Source organism: Hylobates moloch, unplaced genomic scaffold (assembly GCF_009828535.3).
Source record: "Hylobates moloch isolate HMO894 unplaced genomic scaffold, HMol_V3 SCAFFOLD_15, whole genome shotgun sequence".
In the NCBI taxonomy this organism is placed as follows: domain Eukaryota; kingdom Metazoa; phylum Chordata; class Mammalia; order Primates; family Hylobatidae; genus Hylobates; species Hylobates moloch.
In genome coordinates, this window is record NW_026652290.1 from 14577927 (window position 1) to 14597515 (window position 19589).

The 19589-nt window shown below is 37.3% G+C and overlaps 1 pseudogene; it reads left to right on the top strand.

The window, feature by feature from the left end:
* Positions 1-19589, top strand: part of LOC116483823 (calmodulin-like) — a 66388-nt pseudogene that overhangs the window by 11361 nt on the left and 35438 nt on the right.

A 19589-nucleotide genomic window follows, 5' to 3' on the forward strand; every position in this document is an offset into this window, starting at 1 on the left:
TCTGATTCCATCAGCACATCTGGCCCTAGGAGCCAGATGTATGGACTTAAAATATTTATTTACAATGAGAAGTATGAATGCTAAGGGAACCACACACTTGAAGACTACAGTCAGTGTATGTTCACTCTCTGTGAATTTTTCATGGTGCTTGGGAATAGAGCAAGGAGAAGTCACGTGAATTAATCGTAGGATTGTAGGATGTTAGCAAACAAAGACAGCATCTTTCATCTAACTCAACTGGGAATCAGACTAAAGAACTGGTCATGTTGAATCATCAAATGGAACTCTCTTGCCCTGAACAATGCTTGGATCAGCACTATTCATTTTAGCTTGTGGGATTCTTCTTTCAGATACTTCCAAGGCCGACTAGTATCATCATTCTCTGTTCCCTTTTAATTAAAACATTCTTTACTTACATAAGTGAATATACACAGTCCATTTGAAGTTACATTTCAGAGGTCTGGAAATCTTTCTCTTGTTTCATCTGTGATTTTTTTGATATAATTATCTCTTTATGGTATATTTTACATGCAATAAAATGCACTTATTTAAGTGTACATTTCTATGCTTTGGATAAATGTGTATATTCTTGTAACTATTACCACAGTCATTACCATCATCTTCCAAATTTATTTTGTACCCTAATTCAGAGACTCCTCCCATCTCAGCCCCACCCTTGGCCCCAGGAAACCACTGACAAAGTAAGTTTACCTTTTCCAGAGTTTCATCCTATCTTTTTTTTTTGATTCCTTGATATTTATTTTTTTCATTGTTAAATCGATACATTGTCATTGTACATAATTATGGAGTACAATTTGGTGTTTCAATAAATATTTACGTTGTATAATGATCAAAACAGGGTAATTAGCTTATACATCACCTCGTGTATTTAATATTTCTCTGTGATGAGAACATTTAAAAGCCTAGCCCTAAAACTGTCCTCATAAAATTAATAAAACTAAATTGTCAGTTTTCTTACCAAAAGCATAAGCTTTGAGTAGAAGCAGGGCCAAGCATTATTCAGGTTTCCCTAGAGCCTACTTCTTTCTCGCTTCCTACTACTTGAAATTCACGTAGCCCCATCACAAGCTCCTGACTTCTACAGACAACATCTTTAGTGTTAAGAAACCTCAAATTTTCCATTAAGAGATGTTTTCCAGATCTTGCATTCTAAGGATCCACTGACACCAGACAGTCTGAAGAACGCTCCGAGGAACCAAGTGCAACAAGGCAGTTTCTACTATTTATGATTTTATCTCTCATGCCCTAATCAGTGACCTCCTGCTTCTCAGCCCCATACGTGCCAAACTTTTCTTAAAAAACACAGTCCAAACCTCCTCAGGGAGGCAGAGTTGAGGTTCTCTCCTATCTCCTCATTTGGATGCCCCGTGATTGTTAAATTCTTTCTCTGCAGCAACTCCCGCTGTTTCGGCGTATTGAATTGTTACTGCTCGATGAGCACTTGAACATGGCAGCCCTGTAACACCTTCTAGCTATGTTGCAATATACAATACTTTACTCTTAACCATAGCCACCCTACTGGGCAATGGACACCAGAACTTATTTCTCCTAATTGTAACTTTGTACCCATTGATCAATCTCTCCCTATCCTCCCCTACCCATGCTACCCCTCCCTAGTCTCTGGTAAACACTCTTCTACTTGCTGCTTCTATGATGTTAACTTTTATTTTAGATTCCACATATATGTGAAACTATTATTTTAGATTCCACATATATGTGAAATCATGCAGTATTTGTATTTCCATGTCTGGCTTATTTCGCTAAACATGATGCCCTCCAGGTCCATCCATGCAGCCACAAGTGACAAGATTTCATTTTTTTTTTAATGGCTGAATAGTATTACATGGTGTGTGCGTGTGTCTGTGTGTGAACATTTTCTTTATCTATTCATCTGTTGTTGGACACTTAGGTTGATTTCATATCTTGACTATTGTAAATAGTTGTGCAATAAACACAGGAATGCACATATCTCTTAGACACACTGACTTTATTTCTTCTGAATACATACCCAGTAGTGGAATTCCTGGGTCATATAGTCGTTCTATCTTTAATTTTTTGAGGAAATTCTGTACCATTTATGTAGTGATTGTACTAATTTTGCAATCCCATTACCAATGTGTAAGTGTTTGCTTTTCTTCACATACTCGCCAACACTTGTTTTCTTTTGTTTTTTTGATAACAGCAATTCTAACTGGAGTGAGGTGGTATCTCATCGTGGTCTTGGTTTGCCTTTCCCTGATGATTAGTGATGTTGAGTATTTTTCATATACCTGGTGGCCACTTGTATGTCTTCTTCTGTGAAAAATCTATTAAGATCTTTTGCCCATTTTTTAATTGGTATATATATATGTATCCCATTTTTTTTTTATCTCCCATGCCCTAATCAGTGACCTCCTGCTTCTCAGCCCCACACCTGCCAAAGATTTTTTAAAACACACGGTCCAAAACTCCTCAGGGAGGGAGAGTTGAGATTCTCAACTTGAGTACATATATTTTTGCTGTCAAGTTTCTTATACAAGTGAATACTAATCCCTTGTCAGATGTAAAGTTTGCCAATATTTTCTCCCATTCTGTAGGTTGTCTCTTCATTCTATTAATTGTTTTCTTTCCTGTGAAAAAGCTTTTTAGTTAGATGTAATTCCATTTGTCTATTTTTGCTTCTGTTGCCTGTGCTTTGAGATCTTATTGTTAAAAATTATACCAAGATCAATATTATGAAGCATTTCCCCTGTATTTTCTTCTAGTAGTTTCATAGCTTTGAGTTTTACATTTAAATCTTTAATTCATTTTGAGTTAATTTTTTAAATGTTTGAGTTGATTTTTATATATTTATGTATACTCCAATTTCTCTTTAGATTGCATACATCTTTTGTCTTTGTTATTGTGTCTTTTAAAGGACCTGCCTATCTCTGTTTTGATGCAGCATGCCTTGATTTTGCTAACTCTTAGAGAAGAATTTTACTAATTTTCAAGATTTTAGAAATTGAGTGCTCAATATATATTACTTCTGTCCAGCTCCTTACCTACTTCCTGGTCCAGCCCTCTGGACCACTGACACCTTTTTTTGTTTGGTAGCACAACTTTTGAAAATATATAATTTTGATTATATATGTTAAATATAATCATATATATACATATATGTACATATGTATGTCTATATACATGTGCACACACACGTGTATGTATGTGATTTAACATATATTCTTCCTAAGGAAATCTACAATTCTAAGAAATTCTCAGATGAACTTCTACAGGTATTGTGCAACAGGTTCGATGTCTCCCCTTTTTATTTTGTAGTAAATATATTTAGTTCCACTCAGTAAAATGTTATATGCAAGCTCATTCATTTTGTACAGAGAAATGGCTGTGAAAAAAAGTGGCCATCCACAAGTTCCTTAAAAATTTTGAGCCTTGTTTGGCTCAAACTAGAAAATAAAAATAAAAATGGAATTTGTGAGATTTAAAAGAAAATGGTTTATGTAAAAGTGCTTTACAAATGATATAGCACTATATATATATTATTTTATACTTGAAGTAGCAATTTTTTATTTTCTGATATAGACAGTTTTTACCCTAAATTCCAAATACTTAAGTCCATCAAACAACAACAACAACAACAACAAAGGGCTTTTCTCATTTTGAAAAATGCTTACCAACCATCAAATGCCTAGAACTATGATAGGTGTTGAAGATTCAAAGGTAGGCTTGTCAAAGAGCTCTCAGTGGCATGAGAGAGAATGAGAATTACAGTAACCTAATTTTGAGTTTCTATGTTTGTCCTCTGACCTTAGCAATCAAGCCAAAAGACCTCCAGTAAAGTGTTTGTGCAATACATGTAAGCACACTCTTCTCCATCCTTGCTGAGAAAATCCATAGTCACATTATATCAAATGTCAAGAGGTTTCACTCTTTTTTTTTTTTTTTTTTTTTTTGTGCTTGAGTTTATAAAGCTGGAGTTTATGCACCTGGACCCTGGCACTAAGTGAAGGGAAGGTGTTGTTCTTGGCAAAATGCTCAGTAACAAGCCTATCGGATTACAGAGTGGATTTCCTTTATCTTGGGGCATTGGACTCTATTCAGGGGGCAGGAGGGATAAGATTTCACAGCTTGTTTGGACATGCTAGGCACTTCTTACTGTCATTCTTCTGAAAAGAAGAGTGTAGTCTTCTGGCCTACATCCTAGTAGAATCAATGTCCAGACAAGAAATGCCTTCAGTGTTTTAGATGCTCTCTGCTGAACCAGATGACTTTATTTACCAAAAACAAAACTACTGCCTTCCAAGAGGAAGGAGGTGGCCTTTCCCAGAACTTCTAGCCGAACTAGAGTGTCCTGCTGTTTGACAGAGGTTTACTAGTGTTCCTATCAGGATTCCTTATATAAGAAAACCTCCTTTCTTACACTGTGTCCAAGGTGGGTTTTTCCTCAATGGACTTCAGGGGATTCTTTTCCTACTACTTCTTTTGGTATATGTTTTCCCTTGCTGTTTTCATCACTTCATTTTGCAGGCTAAATCTTTACCAAATATTCACGTCACTGAAATCTTTCCGGCAAATCTGCTAAAATGAATCATTTATTTTCCTTTGCAAAAATCTTTTAAAAAGAAAGCAGTATTCCTGAAAAGAGGTTTGAGGAGGTTCAATTTTCCCATCACTTCACCATAACACATGCAGACACAGACACAGACACAGACACACACACACACACACACACACACACACAACTTCTATGTGTGCATGCATGAAACTAAAGGCACTCCATGGCGATTGTCACAGTCCTCATTCTTGAGTCTCTCTTGTGACTTTGGTAAGATCAAAGGAGAAATTCAGCCCTGAAACTGTAGAGACATCACACAATTTGGGGCATTTGTCCTGATTTATTTATTGTCCATTATATGTGTTATAATTACAGGGAAGGAAAAAAATAATGTCCATTATATGTGTTATAATTACAGGGGAAGAAAAAAATAATTGTAGGTGATTCTTATTTTCTTCTCCAATAACTTATTTATAATTTTAGTATTTTCTACAATGAAAATATATAACTTGTTTCTTATCCATGATTGTTGAGTTAAACACATAGTTGATATTTCTTATACTCTTTTTTGTTCAATAATAAATGCAATAAAGTCTCTAAAATATCATCTGAGTACCATTTGAACTAAAATCATAGGTGTTGGCACGTTGCATTCTCATGGTTTTCAAAAATTTCTAAGTAGTTTAATAGCCCAAAGATTATTTAAAAGAGCATTTTAATACATCCAGTTGGATATTTATTTATTGTTTTATTTTTGTGAAAGGAGGCTATCTCTTTCCTTTTTGTTATCTAGTTTTATTGAACTGTGTCAGAAAATATGAAATATATTATTGTATTTAAAATCTAATGGCCAACTTTAATAAATATGTCATGGCTATTTGAAATTAAAGTACATTTCCTTTTGTTAGGTACACATTTTAAATATCTATATGGCTGTTAACTATATAATTCAAATATTCAAAAGTTTAAATACTTTTTATCTGTTTAATCCCTTGAGTATTGAGGTAAGTGTGTTTAAGTCTCTCCCATGATGGTTAAATATTCTATTTTTACTTGTATTTCTCATGGCACTTGCTTCCTGTATATTTTACTGATATTTTATTAGGTACATCCATGTTCATGATTGTTAAATCTTATTAGAGTATTGTAACTTTACCAAATAAAATAACCCTCTAGGCCGGGCGCGGTGGCTCACGCCTGTAATCCCAGCACTTTGGGAGGCCGAGGTGGCTGGATCACGAGGTCAGGAGATCGAGACCATCCTGGCTAACACGGTAAAACCCCGTCTCTACTAAAAATACAAAAAATTAGCCGGGCGAGGTGGTGGGCGCCTGTAGTCCCAGCTACGTGGGAGGCTGAGGCAGGAGAATGGCGTGAACCCCGGGGGGCAGAGCCTGCAGTGAGCCGAGATCGCGCCACTGCACTCCAGCCTGGGTGAAAGAGTGAGACTCCATCTCAAAAAAAAAAAAAAACAAAAGAAAACAAAACAAAAACAAAAAAAAACAATAAAAACCCCTCTTTTTACTTTTTGTCTCAGATTATTTTTTGTCAGACGTTAATACAGTAATGCTATTTCAGTTTTCTTGGTATTGGTCTAGTATAACTTTTTTTGTCTTCCTTCATTTTTCTACCTATGTCATTTTTATGTGTTAATACAAAATTGAGATGAATATTTACAATTATTATAAACATTGACGTACTTTGTATTTTCTTTTCTTCTTTCTTTCCTTCCTATTCATTACTGTATTGACATATTTGCCTTTATTTTTTTTACTGGCTTATAAAAACACATTTTTTTATTTTAGTGGCTGTTTTATATTTACATTGTATTAAAACAAATCATTCTGAAGATGCCTATGACTTGTTAGCATTTATATCTATTTTCTTCACTAAGACAAAAGCTTAACAGGCTTTCAACTCTCTCTCCTGACTTCATATTCCTAATCTTAGAATTTCTGCTCCCTGTAGTACATGATAAAAATCAACATCAAATAAATTTTAGAACTTTATTTTAAACTTGATGCAAACTTATTATGCTATCTTAAGATGAAACAGAAACTACCATATTACAGTAAAAATTTTTATTGTATAAACAGAGGATCTCTGGATTAAGTTTTACATTTCAAGAAATAGGTCAGGTTGTTAATTTGATATTGAGTGCAGCTGCCTTTCACAATCTGGTCTTGAGAATCCACAACAATTTAACTTTCACTAAATATGGCACATGGTAAATAACCAGTCTATATGAATAGATCCTCCAAATTTTCCTGATAAGCTCAGATTTGAGGACCCTGCACTATACCAAACCCAGATAGATGGGCCCCATCCCCAGAGGTTTTTTGTGTTTTGTTTTGTTTTCTGAGATGGAGTCTCGCTCTGTTGCCCAGGCTGGAGTGCAGTGGCACAATGTTGGCTCACTGCAAGCTCTACCTCCTGGGTTCACGCCATTCTCCTGCCTCAGCCTCCTGAGTAGCTGGGACTACAGGTGCCCACTACCATGCCCAGCTAATTTTTTGTATTTTTAGTAGAGACAGGGTTTCACCATGTTAGCCAGGGTGGTCTCGAGATCCTGACCTTGTGATCCACCTGTCTCAGCCTCCCAAAGCGCTGGGATTACTCAGTACACTGGGGGAGATGGGCCTGAGAATTTGTATTTCGAATAAGTTTCTAAGCTGTGCATATGATGCTGGTCTGAAGACCCCACATGAGGAACAACTAGTCGAAAGCAACAAATTCTGAGCAGGCCCTGTGGGTAAGAGACTGGATCTACCACCTGGGGAAAGCCATTTGTCCTTCCAATATTCCTATTCCCGTTACCTCAAGTGAAAGGGAAGATGAAGGACCAGATGGCTCCTAAGATCCAGCCAGCTCTAGTTTTTGTGTATGTTCTTTTCTCTCTCTAAAGAGGCTGTGGTTTATTTTCTATCACATTTGATAAAAGAGAGCATCATATAATCGCATTTATCAGTGAGATAACTTTGAGATAATTACATAAGGACTATTACTTTAGTACTTATATACCCATAAAAATTTCATACAAGAAGATACAATAGGCTTGTTAGGGGCAAAAAAAAAATGAGAAAGTAAAGTTCAAGCAGAATATAGAGTAGCTTACATAAGTCAGGCTATAAATATTTATACATTTAAATAAAGGCCAGAACTTTGCTTCTGTGTTTAATTTTTTAGCAGCCAAATTAAAAGAAAAATGTAAAAATTAAGATAAATGTTTTAAGAACTATGTAAAGTGTTGGGCATAAAGATGGGAACAACAGACACAGGGAAATACAAGAGGGGAGGAAGGAGGACGGCAAAGGTTGAAAAACTACCTATTGGGTATTAGGCTCACTACATAAGTGACAGATCCATTCCTATACCAAACCCCAGCATCATGCAATATACCTTTGTAACAAACCTGCACACGTACCCCAATTCTAAAATAAAAGATGAAAAACAAAAAACCAGAAAACCCCAAAGTAAATACAGAAGTAAATAAATAAAAAGAAATACGTAAAATGTTATGTCATTCCAAAGGAAACCACTTGTATTAAGGGACAGTGGTTAAAACAATGAGAGGACTTTGGTAATAAGGAGCCTTGTGTTAAACCACAAATGATGGATATGACTTTAATAGGTAGATGTGGTAGGGAAGACCTTCCAAGCAAATGGCCCACTACAAACACACATGTAGACATAAGAAACCTAAAGCATATCTTGATAACCACAAGAGACCCATTTTGTCTAGGGCAGGAATTTTGCCCCCTGGGAACATTTCACAATGTTTGAAAATAATTTTGGTTGTCACAACTGGGCAGTTGGTGCTATTGGCATCTAGTGGCTAGAGACCAGAGATACTGCTAAACATTCTGCAATGCACAGAACAGACCCCAATAACAAAGAATTGTCTAGCCCAATATGGAAATAGTGCCTCCTTGAGAAACCCTGTTCCAGGGAAGCTAAATTTAGACATTAATAGGGAATGCAACTGGAAAAGTAGCTTGCAGATTTTAAATGGTAGGCCAAGGAAAAGTTACCAGAAATAGAAGTTTCTGAGCAATGACTGAAGATTTTTTTTTTTTTTTTTTAATAACCATAGTGCCTTGTGGGAAACTTAAGTGTCAAATACATAGAGTTGGCTGGGCACAGTGGCTCACACCTGTAATTCTAGCACTTTGGGAGGCTGAAGTGGGTGGATCACTTGAGCCCAGGTGTTTGAGACTGGCGTGAGCAACACAGGAAAACTCCACCTCTACAAAAAAATACAAAAATTAGCCAGGAATAGTGGTGCACAACTGTGGTCCCAGCTACTTAGGAGGTTGAAGCAAGGGGAGTTCACCTGAACCCAGGAGTCAAGGCTGCAGTGAGCTAGGATTGCACCACTAGACTCCAACCTAGGCAACAGAGGGAGACCCTATCTCAAAATAAAATAAAATAAAATAAAATAAAATAAACAACAAAAAACCTCACAAAAAACAGAGCTGATTAAAGGAATAACAGTTGAAAACAGGAAACGGGATGATCAATTAGGACCCTATGGCAATATTTCAGATGAGGGGTAAGAAGGACTTTAGAAAGGAAAGGCAATGATCAATGCCAGAGACATGGTAGAAGAGAAATGTTTATGACTTAGCAACTGTTTAAATCATGGGAAGAGAGAAGGTGGCTGGAAAAATCACAGCATGGCTGAATTAAGAAACAGAGTCAGGAGAGAAGAGTGAACTGAAGAGGAACAAATACACTTTGATTTTTGAGGTGCGGGCAGGTCATTTATAGGTGGACACACCAAATTGGCTTCTAGAAGGCAGATTGATTCAACTTGCTGTTTTTGTCTACATTCCTGAACTCTTCCATTTGAGTTGAATCCAAGTTACCACCCTCATTTGCAACAATGTCATCTTTTCACTCTCAGGTAAGGGTGGGGGCACAGGCTTTGCCCTTCAGAGAAATTCAACTAGTGGGGCCAACTAATTCAAGTCTCATCCCAGCAGCACAGTATTGGAGTTCACTAAATATTTAACAGGGGTCGTTTTGTTTACTACCAGTTGTGTTTGCTTTTGTGTGCAGCTTCCATGATCCCAGGGTTGTAAACTTGCAAGTCACATCTGTGTTCTGGGCATGAGCTCACATTTATGTAAATCACCTTCACATGCTGCTACAAATCCACTCAAGTCAACGGTTCAGCACATCCCAACATGTACATTGGAGAGGTTTCCATGAATTACATTCTTTGTTTTAATCCGACATTGACTCATTCTCATGTATTTGCCATCACTCCTGCTGCGACTTGACACACGGTGCTTTGTTAGCCTTATTATATATGTATTACTTTATAGCTGGTAAAGATTCTTTCTCCCCTCCTCTTATGGCATGAGTGGAAGTAGAGGAGGCCAGGAGTTAATCACTGCCCACAGCTGATGTATACAGCAGCCAAAAGCAGGCATTTTCATATGTTTATTACAAGGAAGTATAGCCAGTTGAATTCCCTCTGACTTATGCAAGGCATAAATCCTCCACTGTAGGATTTCCTCAACCTTCCAGCTCCATAGAATCATGCAATGCTGGCCGGGTGTGGTGGCTCACGCCTGTAATCCCAGCACTTTGGGAGGCCAAGGTGGGAGGATTACGAGGTCAGGAGTTCAAGACCAGCCTGGCCAGCATGGTGAAACCCTATATCTATTAAAAATACAAGAAATTAGCTGGGCATGGTGGTGCATGCCTGTAATCCCAGCTACTCAGGAGGCTGAGGCAGGAGAATTGCTTGAACCTGGGAGGTGGAGGTTGCAGTGAGCCAAGATCGTGCCACTGCACTCAAGCCTGGGTGACAGAGTGAGATTCCATCTCAAAAAACAAACGAAACAAAACAAAAAAACAAAACAAAACAAAAAATAAAGAATCCTGCAATGCTAAAATCCACGAATTCTACTCATTCCAACTACATTCTTGCCACACAATTTAAGTCTATGCTACAAAGAGTAAGCATGATATAAGGCAACTAAACTGGTCAATTGCAAAACTTCCTTTTGTCTGTTCTGTGGGTTTTCTGTCAACTGAGTTATTAAACTGCTATACCAGTTTCAGGAGTACATCTATTCCATGAGTTTTGTTGGCTGGGTGGGGTTCCATACTGAAGGTCTTTAAGGTACTCCTCCACATGCCCAACAGTCAAAAGTAAGAAGAAGAACATAAACCAGGGTGATCCACTGTTAAACCTGCTGAGAGAATGTTTTGATGTGAAGCCCTTCCCAGAAGTGAGAATGACCAAGGAGAAATTACCTCCTTCTAGTCTCTCACCTTCCATCTGCTGTGAATGAAACAACTGCCAGGCAGAGAGACTGGTCATTGCCATTGGTCTGCCATGCTTGGTATGGACATTTTTTTCTAGGGACACATCAATCCCTCGCCTGACCCCAGATCCTGAGAAACGTCTTGTGAAGTTATATCTCTTCCACACCATTGAAGAATCTATCTCTTCGATATTTTTGAATGGCTTCCAGACCATAAATCTCTCCTTTGACACTTTCATTTTTGGCACAAACTGCATTATTTCCATACTCAGAGGTTTACAGTAACCAACAGCAAATGTTCTGCAAACAGAAGCAGAAGGTAACTTAGTAGGCAGCAGGAAAGACCAAGACAAGTTTTATCAACCCCACAATTCTCCAGAATCAGCCCTGATTCTCTGATTCATTTTAAGTTTGTTTGAAAATTCTGTTTGAAGAAGACAAAGAATTATTAAATACATAAAAAGTAGGATGTTTAAAAAAGAAAACAAAAAACCTTGGATTCTTGGAAAGCTATAGAAGAAATTGAGATTCTAGGTCTAAAAGGATTAAGAGAATACCTGGGTGCATGTTTTATTTAATATATAGACTTATGTGCAGACAAAAGTTTCCCTGGGGCTCTGGGAGGAAGTTCCAGGATGGTAAATGTAACAGATTAATTCTATAGGGCCAAAAAAAAAACCTTTAGAAATTCTTCTTTCTTTCACATAAGACCAATTCAGTCGTATTCTTTCTTCCTACTTGTTTCCGCAGTTGGAAACATGTTCAAACTCATTCCGCAAGAATGATACAATTTTCAAGAAATGAAATTAAAATTATGCCGTTAATAATATCTTAGATGTATGGCATGTATTCTCAGTGGTCTTCCTCACCCAGTGAGTGCTTCTATCCAGATTTTGTTGAAAATGACCACTAGGGCTGAGTTGGGAACTCTTGCCTATGGGTACCTAAAAAGCCTCCTAGTCTTATTGCTCCTGGGAAACACCAAATGTGTTTCCCAACTTTTCATGTGAATCACATGCTTTATGCACTCACATATACACAGAAACACAACTTAAAATTAGCTCTGTTAACATCTGTGTTATTTTCCATTCTGTCTTCAACAGTTTCCCTATCACGTTCTTCCCTATGACAGTCTTCGATGAAAAAGGTCTACTTGATGTTGTCACATATATTTTCACCTAAGAATGGAAAAGGAATTTGGTTTTTTAATTTCACCTTTTATTATAGATTGAAAGGTACACGTGCAGGTTTGTTACATGGGTAGACTGTGTGACTCTGAGGCTTGGGTCCCTACCAATCTCATCTCCTAGGCCATAAGCATAGAACTCAACAGGTGTTTCTTCAGCCCATACCCGCCTCCTACCATCCTCTGTCTAGTGACTCCCAGTGTCTATTGTTCCCATCTTTACAATCATGTGGGTCCAATATTTAGCTCCCACTTACAGGTGAGAATATGTGGTATTTGATTTTCTATTCTTGCGTTTTGTGGCTTAATCTCCTCCAGCTCCATCCACGTTGCTACCAAGGGCATGATTTCATTCTTTCTTATAGCTGCATAGTATTCTATGGTGTATATGTACCCCATTTTCTTTATCCAATCAACTGTTGATGGGCATTTAGGTTGATTCCATTTGTTTTTGCTATTGCTGTTGTGAATTGCACTCCAATGAACATGTAAGTCCATGTATTCCTTATGACAGAATGACTTATTTTCCTTCAGGTATCTACTCAGTGGTGGGATTGCGGGGTTGAATGGCAGTTCTATTTTAAGTTCCTTGAGGAACGAAGTGCTTTCCACAGTGGATGAAATAGTTAGCATTCCCACCAACAGTATATAAATATTCAAAAAGGGATTTGTTAATCCTGTGATTTAATGAAATTACCTAAGGTTTCTACTAAACATGATTATCATTTAACATCCATAATTAGTAAGCAATGTACCCGAAGGACTTTAAAACAATTTTTAAATAACCTATAGTAATCTAGTAACTATTAGAAAGTGGGAGTCATTATTTCAGGCCCTATTTATAAGGACCCTGACTACCTTAATTAAACCAAATGAATCTAAACTGTCTCGTGTTACACAATTCATTGTATCTAGGATAACGATAACGCATTAACTAAATAAACTTCATCTACTATATTCACCAGATAATGAGTTAGTGAAGTAATTAAACATAAATATTTGTAATGCCAAGGAAAACGAATACTGAAGGCCACCAACCCAGCATTCGGCAATCTTGTTAACTTTATGTCTTTCTTTTAAAGCATTACAGGAAAGGTTAAATTGTTCAGGAGAATTCTGGATAATCTCTGAAGAAACTTTAATAAAAACATCACTTGTGAAAGGGGCCGCCATGATCTTTGAAAAAGTGTGGTCGATAACATGGTTGTGAATTTTAAGTACTCCTGACCGTTTGCTCTTTAGTGAGTAGTACAATCACTGAGAACTAAATCATTTTGGCTATTTTATAAAAATAACCCAACAAATACTAAATAAATACTGATTTCAGGGTAAAGACAAAGCTTTGTTACAGAAACTACAACTTGAATTTATATATGTGCAATGTCAGTTAAATTTTAACAGTGGCTTGAGTCTAGGTGATTTTAAAGTTCAAATATAAAATCATGAAGAAGGCCTCAAAAGTTCGGCCTTCCACAAATTTTAATAAATGGCTTCACCTTGTTTATTCCTGTCTTCGTATATACATACCTTTGTTTACAGTGCCCAGAATGGTTATCTCTCACGTGGATGTACATATAAATGTAGATATATAATATTTTTACTTTTTGGTAACTATAATTTTTATTCTTTTCCTGTATTTAGTCAAATAACTTTTTTTTATTTTTTATATTTTTGAGATGGAGTCTCGCTCTGTCGCCCAGGCTGGAGTGCTGTGGCGCCATCTCGGCTCACTGCAAGCTCCGCCTCCTGGGTTCACGCCATTCTCCTGCCTCAGCCTCCCAAGTAGCTGGGACTACAGGTGCCCGCCAGTACGCCAGGCTAATTTTTTGTATTTTTAGTAGAGACGGGGTTTCATCGTGTTAGCCAGGATGGTCTCGATCTCCTGACCTCGTGATCCACCTGCCTTGGCCTCCCAAAATGCTGGGATTAAAAGCGTGAGCCACCGTGCCCGGCCTAGTCAAATAACTTTTATAACAGCAACAGCAATGAAATAAAAGCAACTTCGCTATGTGCCACACACTATTATGGACATTTTACATACAACATAGTCTCATTTAATCGTTAACAAAACCTTTAAAGTAAGCATTACCACTATCATTTTGCATAAAGAAACTGAGTCAGAGAGATGTTAAGAAACCTGCTTAAAATTAAATTGTTACTGAGTGGCAGAGCCATGATTTAACCCAGATCTTTTTGACTCTAGTTAATCCTATCCACTGTGTTATACTGTATAGAACCGCTATGTGTGTCTACACTAAATGGGGAAAGTGATAATTCTCTTATTTGCAATTTATCTGGGTTAATAATGATCCGTGTTTAATTTTTTACATTGTATTGTGAGTCCCTGATCTTCTTGTTTTCTTGTCCTCAAGGTATAGGCTTCTTTGAAAAAAATTATGTATTACCAAACTTCTATAATAACTCTCACTTTCCATATGTGTATATATCTGGCCCTCAAAATAATTTGTGGTAACTCGTGAGTTATACAATTGACAATTATTTGTTTAAATCAAAGGAGGCACAATAAATACAGGAAACAATCTTCAGAAGTCAATTTAAAAGTCTCTGGGAATAAATAAATTACACAGTATCACAGGACACATACAAAAGAAACTTTCAAACACCGGCTAAGTGGAGATGTTACATGCATTGCAGTTCCAATGTATAGTGCAGCTGTTTTTATGATGTTGATGTTCACAAAGTTAAAAATAATTGCCAGAATTAATCACTGAAAGGACAATGACCTTTAAGAAATATGTAATGAATTGTTTTGCACACATTTTTATGTTTAGTTTAAATAACTTATTTTTTTATATTCTTCAATTCATGCCTATTAAATTCAGGGCAGACAATGAATTAGCTGAACCCTTAACATTCTTAGGTTGAGACTTAATAATTCTTATAGCTGTATGCAGCTCAGCAGGGCTTCATTAATAAACTGGCATTTAAGTCATTAGGTTTATTCTACTGTGTGTAAATAGGCAGAGGAACAGTTACCTTGGGTAACATTTAAGTGCAATAAATAACTCTACATCTATTTAATCTGCCTAATCGGTATTTTTCAAAGGAATGGCAGCGTAAAACATTTTATGTGGCAGTCTCTCACAAGACACCCAAAACAACAAAATTAACAGGAAAAAGAAAAGAAAGAAGAAAAAAAAAAAAACCTTGCCCAGTGAAATGAAAAAATGAACAAAGCTGTGACTGACAGTGATGAGTATCTACCAAACAAAGAAAGAAGGATCGTTCTGCAGAAGGCCATTGAAAGCAATTGTATCTTGATCGTAAGCAAGGTGACTAATTTTTTTTTTTTGCTTCCTAAAAGCGATAAAATCAAAGGCCCAACCTATGACCATTTTCTTAGCAAACCAAAATGTAGAGGTACTAGCTGACTAAGGGAAAAATCACATTATTTACTTAATTCTAGAGTCCCATTTCGAGCCACAGAGTATCACAAAAGCAGGGAGAAAGGGCACCCGACCCCCTTTCCCAAGACTTTACATTCTAACTCAGAGGAAGGTCTTAAGGGAGGTAGCGGAGGATAAGTAGAAAGTCAGCGATTCTCTCTGCAGTTCTCAAAATCAGACTAATGAAAATAAAACTAACAATAAAGTACTTATGGAGCACAGAACTTGTGATAGACCAGGGAGAGAAGATCAGAAAAACGAAGGACACGCTCCCAGAGCAGAGAGAGGACAAAGATTAGTTGAGAAAATGTTGTGAGTAGGAAGCCTTTTGGGGGAGAGGGCAAACTGACACGACCACAAAGCCTGATATTAACTAGGTGCTCAGCAAATATTCCTTGAATGATTGACAGAAGGGAAGAAGAAAGGAGGGAAGGAGGAGGGAGAGCAGGCAGTGACAACCAAGTGGCTGTCCGTCATTTACCCTTCCTTTTTACCATGTTTACACTCTTGCCACATATAGATACAGTCTGTTCCTTTTTTTGGTTTTTCTACCAAACATCTAGAGTCCATGTGATATTCTGGGTGTATCTACATCTGGGCCAGAATAGTACATTGTGTTCTATCTTTAACTCACAGGACATACAGCAATAGTCTAAGTCTCCTGAAAAGCCCTAGAATAGTCAACAGATATAATTTCTCTTTCACACTTTTTTGAGCAATCATTAAAAATAACTGAAGCAAATCTAATTTCAATGAAGGGGCTATCTTTGGATGCCATGAGAATGTGATAGGAGAATATATATTTACATTTTAATTAGTATCAAAATAAATATGTTTATTGGTGTCAAAGTTAGAAACACATTAACTTTTAAACCCATGCATTCTAAAAGTGACATATAGCTTACTAATACTTTATAGCGTTTCCTAAACTTTGTTTGGCTCAGTTTTCTCATGTGTAAAATGGTGATAATAGCATCTGTCATGCAGGGCTGGTATGTGGATACAAAGAAAAAATTTATACAAAGCATGTAATACAATACTTGTGACATTGTAGGGGTCAAATTTCTCTCATTTTAGACAACCTAATTTATTAACATTTTCTGTGTCTGTCTTTCCCAGAATACGTTGGGAGAATTTTTTTTAAACCACATTAAAGAAATTTGAAATCTACAAAATATAGAAATCGAAATCTAACATTTCTAAAATGTTTGAAATAATTCATTAAACGTCAAAACATAATACCGAAAAAGGAAGGGTCATCTATCTAGGTTGAAGTTTGAGGTTCCAGTTTGTTTTTTATAGTTTTACCAAAATTCAAACTTGAACATCTTTTTTCCTCTGCTGGAGAAATTCTCTGCAAACAGCCCTTGGACACAGAGACAGTGCTGTATGCAGTGAAGCCAGCTTCAAGCTACCTGGACTTCAAAATGAAACAGTCTGCAACTTGCTTATCGGTGGTTCATGGAACAATTCTCAACCAGGGCATTACTGTTCTCCAGGAAGTGTTTGGGGATATGCGAAGATGTTTTTGGAAGCCACAACCATGGAAGGTATTTTTAATATTTATTGCCAGGGAGCCAGGGATGGTATACTCCTGCAGTGCACCATGGAGCCTGTAAATGGAAAAGCATCCCATCCAATTCGCACACCCATGCATTCAAAAATATTACTATACTCACACATGCCTATGCATATGTGTACATAGTCATATTTTTAAAATACTTATATATATGTGTGTGTGTGCAAAACAAAAACAAATCCATTTCAAGATGTTAATATAAATAAACTTGCAGAATGATTGATGCACTTCTTAACAGCTGAGGGTCTTAGGAATTAATCTTGTCTCGCTGAACGTTGATTCTTAAATAAATTGTTCTGCAAAAATGCATCCCCTTAGGAGTAGTATGACATGCCCTGCCACGCCAACTCCTATTAAATATTTAGATTGGCAAAAAAATATCTAAGAGTCATGTAATTTGCTTTTTTTTTTTAAAACAACAACAAAAGAAAACCCTCAAGTTTTAAAATTCTCTCTCGAAGAAGCCATTGTCAGAGGCTACTTTGGGTTGGGTAGGTAGTAAATCTGTGTGTGAGCCTACATGCCATGCATCTTCTTTAGGAATGGATGCTTTTTAAGGAAAGATTTTTGTAGGTGGTTCTTTTTTGTTCTGACACTGCATTTATATTCGGCTCCACCCCCACGGTCTTTCATTTAGTTGCACTTGCAGAAAGCCAACTCCTAAAAAGATATGTATTTTTCATTGTCCTGTACTGGGGTGGAAACTATTCTTATTTATATACACTGTCATAAACAGATGCTATAGAAACATAAACTCTTATTTTATTATTTTTTTTGTAGCACCTTGTCTTTTTTCCTAACCTCATGCAGACATGAAGGAAACTATATCCTGGGAAAATGGAAGATGGCAACACATTAGTGAAAGTGTCATTGGAAGGGTGCACTGCCCCAGAGCTATGTTGCTGAAATTTCTAAGCCTTTCTTTAACAGCCTTCTTGGGTCCCTGAGCAGGGAGGTTTTGGATGAATTCTCCCAGCCGTGGTATGCCATTGTCTGATTCTTCCAGCCAAAATTTACAACAGCAAATAAAAAACAGTGGATCCTTATGAGAAATTTTTTCCTGGGAAAGCCATATGTTTTGGAAGGGGGGAAGAAATTGTAACGTGGACCAAACTCTTTCTTGTCATTCAGAGTATCTATTGTAGCAACTGAAAAGCCTCAAACCAGTCAAAAAGGTGTTTTTAGGTCAGACATACCTTATCAAACATTTGTCTACATATTATTAGTTTATTTGTGAGAAACAAATATAAAGATGCTGGCATGTATTTCTAGCAGTATCCATATAATTGAATGCTTTACTTTTTAGCAAAAGGATTGTCTTTATATTTAGTATGAGCCTACCTTCCCCAGAGTCAAATTCTTAATTAGACATATCACAGTATTTTCATACTCATATTCTAAGGCAGATACGGAGTTCACGAGATCACAGAATGTCAGAAGTTACTCAAACATATGCCCATGCCCCTGGGCGAAGTTACGTCAACGATCAGAAATTATGTTCCATGTTTCTTTCTCATTCTGTTCTACCCTGTTTTCATATTCAGTTACACTTCCTGCTTCTATCGAATACTGGAAGTGCCAAAATGTGGCAAGAAAGACAAGTTCTAGCCTTACCGGAAACAAGAAGTATTTAGAGGTAAGACTCGTATTGTGAAATTTCTAATCCAGTTGCACAAATTTAAAAGTTTCTAATTTAAACTTCCCCCACATAATCTCATGTGGGAAAAACCTGTGCTTTTGATGTCATTTAATGAAGAGAGGTTAACTGGAAAGAGGCATTAGGAAAAACATGGAGGACCCACCCAAGGGTAACTGGGGGTGCCTCAAGGGCCTGCCATCTCCTGCTTTGTTCTAGTCACATGTCTCAGAATATGCCTGGCGTTCTGGGCTCAACAATGTGACTTATTTGACTTATTTCTTTGTTTTGTTTTGTTTGAGATGGAGTGTCACTCTGTCACCCAGGCTGGAGTGTAGTGGCACAATCTTGGCTCACTGCAACCTCCGCCTCCCAGGTTCAAGCGATTCTCCTACCTCAGCCTCCTAGGTAGCTGGGATTACAGGCATGCACCACCACTCCCGGCTAGTTTTTGTATTTTTGGTAGAGACAGGGTTTCACCATGCTGGCCAGGCTGGTCTCAAACTCCTAACCTCAAGTGATCTGCCCGCCTTGGCCTCCCAAAGTGCTAGGATTACTTGAGCCACTGCGCCTGGCCTCATGTGACTTATTCCTGAAATGTTAAATGAAGTATAATATCCATTTTTATAAACAAATATTTATATCAACTTTTTCCCTTAGATTATACATATCATTTTGAAACTCTGATATCCTAAAACCTACAGAAGTCATGGGCTTACCACGGTTTCCAATTTGGTAGCAAACGGAGACTCTTTGAACTGTGAGCATAAGGGTTTGTTTTTGTTGTTTTGTTTTTGAGACAGGACCTCACTCTGTTGCCCAGGCTGGAGTGCAGTGGCATGATCGTGACTCACTGCAGCCTTAACCTCCCAGGCTCAAGTGATCCTCCCAACTCAGCCTCCATGGTAGCTAGGACTACAGGCACACACCACCATAACTGGCTCA